Consider the following 9,790-nt stretch of genomic DNA (forward strand, 5'->3'; position numbering starts at 1 on the left):
CATTAAAACTTTTGTTAAATTAACTTAAATGTGGCCTGAGGCTGCCTGGATACCTTGAGTCCTTTGGTAGTGAACTTTGACATTAGTGTGTAAACAAGTGTAATTTAGGAGCATAACAAACAGGTGAGTTTCAGCCAATCACAAACAGCCACCTTATCACACCATGCCTATATAAGGCAGCTGCCTGACTGCAGCCAATCAGGTGATTCCTCTACTTTGTGTCTGTATCCAGCCTACACAAACCCCTAGCTCATATGGATCGCCACAGATCTCAAGACCCCCACTGGATTAGGATGCTTCCTGATTCACAAAGCATTCCTTGCTCAAATAAACTCGTTTAATTCAATGGGACTGAAGTTTTTTTTTTAATGCCTTATTTGCAAAAACCGGTAATGGGCTGAAATTGACCCATGGGTCAGTTTCCAGACTCCTGATCTAGACTAAGGCCCTGTTTTTACACAGTAGAATTCAAGGTCCAGAGATGGGGAATGAATTGTTTAGAGTCAGAGAATTATCTTTGAAAGAGGTAAAACTGAGTCTCCTGTAGCAGGAGATAATGCATGATGAGGCATGGCTGTGAGGACTCACTCCTGGGGTAAGAGGAAATATTATTGGGTGAATATTCCAAGTCTGACTGATGGTACTGCCAAAGGCTGCAATTGCACCACGAGAGAGAGACTCGTCCATCTCGTGGGGCTGGGAGCACCTATGAAGAGCAAAGCACATGCTACTTGGTATGAGAGAGTCTAGAGGAATTAAAAACAGAACAAAGGTGTTTTAAGCATGGAGTTGCTATTTGCAGCTTCAACTAAGACTTGGTTTTAGTGTCTCAGCAATCCGCCAGTGCCGTAAAACACATGACATTCCAAAAAAGAAAGAGAAGGGAGCCGCACTGCTTTAGTTGAAGGGTTTATGGGAACAAAATTAATAGTGACATTAGCATGAAGGTTCACACATTGCACAGAAAGGAGTAGAAATAAAATAAATCAATGCTTATGGGAAGAGGAGAAAAGTCCTTCCTATATTTATTAAATTATTTAACAAATGTTATTAAAAGATTCCTAGTTGCAGGCACCAGTGTAGGTCCTGGATACCCAGCGGTGACTAAGACATACAAGACCTCCCTTACCTTCCCCTCCAATGAGTCCAACCTAGGTCACTGAGAATGTGCGTGGGGCTGCTGTTACATCTTCAGTGTGAGATTGTCCGTGGTTCTCTTGCATATTAACTCACTCTTCTCATAACTGAGCCTGTACAGGCCCAGGAAACCTGGTCTATAGCTAGTGATAGAACCTGCAGCATTTCCAAGTGAATGAATGAAGAGTGCAGATGTATGACGGTAGGTCATTTTGCAGGTGAGACAAAATATGGTATATTCATACAATGGAATAGTATTTATCCATAAAAAATAATAAAATTATGACACACACTACAATACAGATGAACTCTGGAAACATTATGCTGAGTGAAAGAAGTCAGACACAAGGGTTACACAGGTTTAGTATCCTTATCTGAAATTCTTGGGATCAGAAATGTTTCAGATTACTTTTTGGATTTTGGAACATTTGCAAGTATACATTGTGGTATCTTGGAGATGGGACCCAAGTCTAAACATGAAATTTATTCAAGATTCATGTACACTTTATACACTTAGCCTGGAGGTAATTTTAAACAATACATATATTTTTAAATTTAAAGAATTCTTTTATTAAATTTTTTATAGTTCTTTTTATAGTTAGGGTATATCCCACTGGGAATGCCTGTCAAATTCTTGTGTTTTAAAGTCACTTGGAATGGTTCTTTTTTGGCAGTTATGCCACCAACTGGATACACATGTTCATTTGTTTCCTTTGATTTGATTTTATATTTTATTTATTTATATTTCAATAGCTTTAGTGGGGTACAAGTGATTTCTAGTTACATGGATGAATTGTATAGTGGTGAAGCCTGGGCTTTTAGTGTACCTGCCACCCAAATAGTGTACATCAAACCCAACCAGTACTTTTTCATCCCCCACCTTCCTCCCACCCTCCCTGCTTCTGAGTCTCCAGTGTCTATTATATCACTCTGTATGCCTCTGCATACACATAGTTAGCTCTCACTTATAAGTGAGAATGTGCAGTATTTGATTTTCTATTCCTGAGTTACTTCACTTAGGATAAGGGTTCCATCCAAGTTGCTGCAAAAGACACGAATTTATTCTTTTTTATGGCTGAGCAATATTCCATGATATCTACCTATATATCTATATCTATATATGTACATTCTACATTTTCTTTATGCATTCATCAGTTGATGAGGACTTAGGTTGACTCCATATCCTTGCAATCATGAATTGTGCTACAATAAACATACATGTGCAGGTGTCTTTTTGAGATAATGGCCCATTTTCCTTTGGGTATATACCCAGTAGTAGAATTGCCAGATTGAACGGTAGTTCTATTTTTAGTTCTTTGACAAATCTCCATACCATTTTCCATAGAGATTGTACTAATTTACATTTTCACCAGCAGTTTTCACCACAGCCATGCCAATATCTATTATTTTTTTGACTTTTTAATAATGACCATTCTGACAGGGGTAAGTTTGTATCTCATTGTAATTTTAATTTGTATCCTGATGATTAGTGATGCTGAGCATTTTTTCACATGTTTATTGGTCATTTGTGTGTACGTGTCTTCTTTTGGAAAATATCTGTTCTTGTAATTTGCCCACATTTTAATGGGGTTATTTGTTTTTTTTTGTGCTGATTGGTTTGAGTCCCTTGTAGACTCTGGATGTTAGTTTTTTGTTGGATGTATACTTTGTGAATATTTTCTCTTATTCTGTACATTGGCTATTTACTCTGTTGATTATTTCTTTTGCTATGCAGAAGCTTCTTAGTTTAATTAAGTTCCACTTATTTATTTCAGTTTTTTTGCATTTGCTTTCGAGGTCTGAGTCATATTCTTAATAATGTTGTGCATGAAACAATGTTTGTGTACATGAGGTCAAGTGTAAAATTTTCACCTTGAGGCATCATGTTGACATTTGTAAGTTTTGGATTTTGGAGTATTTTGGATTTTGGTTTTGGGATGCTCAACCTGTATATTGTATGAGTCTATTTACATGAGATGTCCACAGTCAACAAATCCATAGGCATGGAAAATAGAGCAATGGTTGCCAGAGGCTGCAGAGAGGAAGAAAGGGAGAATGACTCCTAGGAAGAATAGAGTTTCTTTTTGGGCTAAAGAAAATGTTTTGGAATAAAATAGTGGTGTTGGTTTAGCACAATCTCAAGAATATGTTAAAAACTCCTAGGAATTATACTCTTTAAGATGGTGAATTGTGTGGTATGTAAATTATATCTCTACAAAATTGTGTCTTTTTCTTCCTTTTTTTTTTTTTTTGAGATGGAGTTTCCCTCTTGTTACCCAGGCTGGGGTGCAATGGCGCGATCTTGGCTCACCGCAACCTCTGCCTCCTCGGTTCAGGCAATTCTCCTGCCTCAGCTTCCTGAGTAGCTGGGATTACAGGCACGAGCCACCATGCCCAGCTAATTTTTTGTATTTTTAGTAGAGACGGGGTTTCACCATGTTGACCAGGATGGTCTTGATCTCTTGACCTCGTGATCCACCCGCCTCGGCCTCCCAAAGTTCTGGGATTACAGGCGTGAGCCACCGCGCCCGGCCCTATGTCTTCTTAAAAAGCAAAAGAGTTCTAATAAGTATTCCAGTTTTTCAAATTATTTTTGTTGCCTTGTATGAAAAAAGGTAACTAAATGCATCTCGGAGTGACTCCGGGGATGGATCAGCAGCTTGAAAACACGGTGTCAGTGTGTGTTCCTCATTGGTTTGTATTTTCATGTTTATATGAAGACTTGTGACCCAAACTGATAATGGGGAATTATGTTAAAAACAGTCTCATTGGCATTTAAGGTTTTTTTTATTTTATTTTTCTTTCTTTCTTTATTTTAAATAAAAGTAGAGCTTTGGTGAGTTTATTTGACCTATTTTTTAAAATGGTTGTATCCATGTTGGTCCATCAGAGTAAAGGATGCTTTGATTCCCCAATGCATTCACTATAAGGCAACAACTCAGACTTGTAGAGTACATTCGTAGACTTCCTGGTGGAGTGAAGCATTTTCATAAAGCCTATGAAAGCCGAAGCATGATCTAGACCAGGCAGTTGATCTCCTTTGGTCACAGCGAAGGAGGAAGCTTACATAAGTCACAGTGGTTCTTTCTACGGCCAGAGGAAGCACTTAGAACTCCAGTTGTGTGATACTAGAAGGTGTGTTTTTTCTTTTAATAGTACTACTTTTTAAAAAGAACTATGGGTAATATGGGACCAAAGAGAAAGAAAGGAAGGGAAAAACCATTCAAAATTTATTTTGTGCTTCTTTTGGATCTGCTTTTTGACATAGGTTCAAGATGAATTATTAGTTTCCAGGTTGTCTTAAACATCATTTGAATATGTTTTGAAACTGATTACATAAAAAAAAAAAAGAACAAAGTTTAGAAAAAAAACATCATTGTGGTCCTGACATCATCACCAGACGTTAACATCTGTTCTCTTGTTTGTGCCTCAAACCACATTAAAATATTTGATGTCCCTTTTAAAAAAAGGACTGTTCTGCGGGTTTGCTGAGGACTTTAATGACAAATACATTTCACCTTTAACCTTGAAGTAAATGAATGTCATGCTGTTCCCTCCTTGCAGATGTCAAGTATTCTCCATAGTGGGTTAAAGAAGTCAGAGAGTTGGCAGACAAGAGACTGAAATGTCTGCTTGTACTTGAAATGGATTTGGAATAAACATGTGCATTTTTCTAGTGGAAAACATTTTCAAAGAGAGACTAGGGGATTATCATTTGATGTTCTCTTTTTGTTATGTTTCCTTATTCAACTTACTCGTTGCTCTCTGTTCTACCATCTTACTAAAGAAAACATGTGCCTAAAGTTTGAACAAATAATATTTTGTATTTTTAGCTATAATTGAATTTTACAAGTTTATTTGCAAGACTTTTTTGTCAAATGCTTTTTGTGTGTCCATTGAAATTATCATTCAGTCACGTGGTTTTTATCTTTCATTTTGTTAAATGTAACACATTGACTGATTTGTGTATATTGAACCAACCTTGCATCCTGGGGATATATCCCACCTGGTCAGGGTGTGTAATCTTTTTGATGTGCTGTTGAGTTTGATTTGCTGATATTTGATTGAGAATTTTCACATCTATGTTCGTTAGAGATATTGGTCTGTAGTTTTCTGTGGTGTCTTTGTCTGGCTTTGGTATCAGGATGATGTTGCCTCATAAAATGAGTTTAGAAGTGTGTTCTCTTCTATTTTTTGGAAGCATTTAAGGAGGATTGGTATTAATTATTCTTTGAATGTTTGGTAGAGTTTATCCATTAAGTCATCTGGTCCTGGACATTTCCATGTTGGGAGGTTTTTGCTTATCAGTTCAATCTTCTTATTTGTTGGTCTGTTCAAACTTTGTTTTTTCTTGATCCAGTCTTGACAGATTGTACGTTTCTAGGAATTTATCCATGATAAAAATTTTTAACAAAATGGATGTGGAAAGAACTTACTTTAATACAATGAAGGCCACTTATGATTAACATCATAATCAATGGGGAAAAACTGGAAGGGTTTCCTCTAAGACCAGGAACAAGATAAGGATTGCCACTCTTGCCACTCTTATTCAACACAGTAATGGAAGTCCTAGCTGAGCAACTAGGCAAAAAAAGAAATACAGAGCAATTCTGAATGGGAAAGAAAGAAATAAAATTATCTGTTTGCAGATGATATGACCTTATATGTATACAACTCTGAAAACACAATAAAAATGTTAAAACTAATAAATGAGTTCAGAAAAGATGTAGGACACAAAATCAATTTACAAAAATCAGTAATGTTGTTTATACCTACAATGAACTATCTGAAAAGAAAATCAGGAACACAATCTCACTCACAGTAGCATCAAAAAGAACAACATAGGTGTGAAAGATCTGTACCCTGAAAGCTACAAAATATTAATGAAAAAAATTGAAGAAGATACAAATAAATAGAAAAATATCTCCTATCACAAGTTGGAAGAATTAATATTATGTATATATAATACATAGCAGTTTACAGGTTCAACACAATCCCTATCAAAATTCCAGGGGAATTTTTCACAGAAATAGAAAAAACAATTATAAAATTCATATAGAACAATGAACAATTATAAAATTCATATGGAACAAAGACCCCATATAGCCAAAGCAATCTTGAGAAAGAAGAACAAAGTTGGAGGTATCACACTTTCTGATTTCAAATTATATTTCAAAGCTATAATAATTTAAATAGTATGGCACTGGCATAAAAATAGACATATAGATCAATGGAACAAAACAGAGAGCCCAGGAATAAACTCACATATTTTCAGCCAACTAATGTTCAACAAGGGTGCCAAGAATATACAAGAGGGAAAGAATAGTCTCTTCAACTAACAGTGTGGAGAAAACTGAATATCCACATGCAAAGAAATGACATTGGACCCTTATCTTATACTATACACAAAAATCAACTCAAAAAAAAAAAAAAAAAAAGACATAAGACCTGAAACTGTGAAACTACTAGGAAAAATATAGGGTAAAAAAAGCAAAAATAAACATGTGAGACTACTTCAAAATAAAAAGCTTATGCACAACAAAGAAAATTAATTTAAAAAATGGAAAGGCAGCCTGCAGATTGGGAGAAAATATTTGCAACCATATCTCTGATAAGAGTTAATACCCAAAACATGTAAAAGAAAAAAAAACATATACAACTCAATGACAAAAACCCCAAACAATCTGATTATAAAATGGAGAAAGGACCTAAATAGACATTTCTCCAAAGAAGACATACTAACAGCCAACAGGTATATGAAAAGGTGCTGACCTATCATCAGGGAAATGGAAATGAAAACAGGAGACATCACTTCACACCTGTTAGGGTGGTCATTATCAAAACACAAAAGTTGGCAAATGTTGCCAAGGCTGTGGAGAAAAGGGAACCTTTGCATACTGTCGGTAGGATTGTAAATTTGTATAGCCATTATACAAACAGCATGGGGGTTTCTCAAATGATAAAAAATAGAACCACCTTATCATCTGATAATCCCACTTTTGAATATATGCCCAAAGGAATTAAAATCAGTATCTTAAAGAGATGTATGCATTCCCATGGTCATTTCAGCGTCATTCACAATAGTCAAGATTTGAAATTAACCTAAGCATCCATCAAGAAATGAATGAATAAAGAAAATGTGGTATATATATACATACACACACACATACTATTCAGCCTCAACAAAGAAGGAAATACTACTATTTGTAACAACATGGATGAACTTGAAAAGAATGCCAAGTGAAATAAGGCAGACACAGAAAAAAGAATACTGTATGATCTTGCTTATATGTAGAATCTAAAAAATGTGTAATTCATAAAAGCAGAAAATAGATTGGTGGCTACCAGGGACAGGGGTGGAATTAGGGTGGGAGAAATTGGTAGATACTGATCAAAGGGTACAGGTTTCAGTTTCATAGGATAACCATGTTTTAGAGATCTAATGTACAGCATGATGACTATAGTTAATACCGAACTCTTGAAATTTGCAAAGAGAGTGAGTCTTGTGTTCTGACCCCCCCACACACATGCACAAAGGTACCTGTGTGAGTTGATAGATATTTTAATTAGCTTGACTATAGTAATCATTTCACAGTGTATATGTATATCAAACTTCCAATTATATTTTAGTAAAGCTGTTATTTAAAAATAAAAAATATATTTTTTACATTAAACATTTTTTTCCACTCAAACTTTTTGAAAGTATGTTTTGAAAATATTAAAGAATAATCAGGTCAAGTGAGGTGGCTCATGCCTGTAATCCCAGCACTTTGGGAGGCCAAGGTGAGAGGATTGCTTGAGGCCTGAGGTCAACATAGCAAGACCTCATCTCTACAAAATTAGAAAAAATTAGCCAGGTGTGGTATCACACACTTGTAGTCCCAGCTCCTCAGGAGGCTGAGGTGGGAGGATTGTTTGAGCCTGGGAGGTCAAGGCTGCAGTGAGCCGTGATAAAGCCACTGCACTCTAGCCTGGGTAACAGAGTGAGACCCTGTCTCAAAAAACCAGGAATCATTTTCAGCCTTGTAAGTAAATATCAAAATTCCCTTAAGAAAGTTTTTTCGGCCGGGCATGGTGGCTCACGCCTATAATCCCAGCACTTTGGGAGGCTGAGGCAGGAGGATCACCAGAGGTCAGGAGTTCGAGACCAGCCTGGCCAACATGGTGAAATCCCATCTCTACTAAAAATACAAAAATTTATCTGGACATGTTGGCACGTGCCTGTAATCTCAGCTACTCGGGAGACTAAGGCAGGAGAATTGCTGGAACCCGGGAGGTGGAGGTTGCAGTGAGCCGAGATCACACCACTCACTCTAGCCTTGGCAACAAAGCAAGACTCTGTCTCAAAAAAAAAGCACGTTTTTCCTTTAATCTCATTTAAGAGTTTAACTGCCATGTGAACCAGATTTAGATGATTCTTTTCAATTAGCCTTAGAGAATGCCTATAATTCTGAGTGTGAGATTGTTTCCAAGGAGTGGCTGATTTCTGCTCTTCCCATCTTTCCTCAATACCTGCTTGTCCCTAGAATTGAAAGTATTAATTATGCTGCGGTTCAGTGGGCAAAGACCCGATTATCTTTCAGGATAATCTCAATTTTGGTGAATATTTGGGTCTGTGATATTGCCAACTTGTATTATGTAGGATATTGAAATTGTGCCTATGACAGCCTCCATGACATGGAGCTGCTCTGACTGTGTTTGTGACATGCACTCCAAAGGATCACTTCCATTTGGTTTTTGTTCTTGCATGAGCAATGAGACCACAGATCTGGGTCCACATCAGCCTGTGTTCCAGGAGCAGGGTTTATGGGGGTTTACCCATTTTTTTTTTTGAGAGAGAGCTTCACTTTTGTTGCCCAGGCTGCAGTGCAATGGCATGATCTCGGCTCACTGCAACTTCTGCTTCCTGGATTGAAGAGTCTTCTGCCTCAGCTTCCTGAGGAGCTGGGATTACAGGCTCCCACTACAATGCCTGGCTAATTTTTTTGTATTTTTTAATAGAGATGGGGTTTCATCATGTTGGCCAAGCTGGTCTTGAACTCCTGACCTCAGGTGATTCACCTGCCTCGTCCTCCTAAAGTGTTGAAATTACAGGTGTGAGCCACTGTGCTCAGACAGGTTTACCCAATTTAAACTGTCATAAAGTACTTAGCTTGTTCATTATTCCTGCCATCAAGAGAGTTACTTGTTTTCATCTGACAGTTGTCCTAACCTGCTTCTTTCTTTCAGATCCTCGGATCATTCCTGGGGTGGAATGGGGGCCAAAATTATGCTGGGGACCTCATCACCAGCTTCTCGGTTATTAAATAAACAGTAGGGCAATACAAGGCAGTTCAGTTTAACTATTTCTTGTTCAGGGCATATTGATAGACTCTATAAAGGGTAAAAAATAAGTAGGGCAGTCTGCACTATCAAGTAGGACATATAACTGTAATGAGGGGAAGGCTATGCTTGTGTTTCAGGAGAAGTCTAGAAAAGGGTTATAGGAGCTCAGAAGAAGGAGAGACAGCCAGGAGTAGAGGGAGATCAGAGTGAACTACGTGAAGCGGTACCTGAGGTGACTTTAAGCTGTGGTTGAGAAAGGGGAGAGGGATGTTTATGAGGAATTATTCCAGGGAAAAGAGGCAAAATGAGAAAAACAGAGACAGGAAAT

Source organism: Callithrix jacchus, chromosome 5 (genome assembly GCF_049354715.1).
Source record: "Callithrix jacchus isolate 240 chromosome 5, calJac240_pri, whole genome shotgun sequence".
Taxonomy (NCBI): Eukaryota; Metazoa; Chordata; class Mammalia; order Primates; family Cebidae; genus Callithrix; species Callithrix jacchus.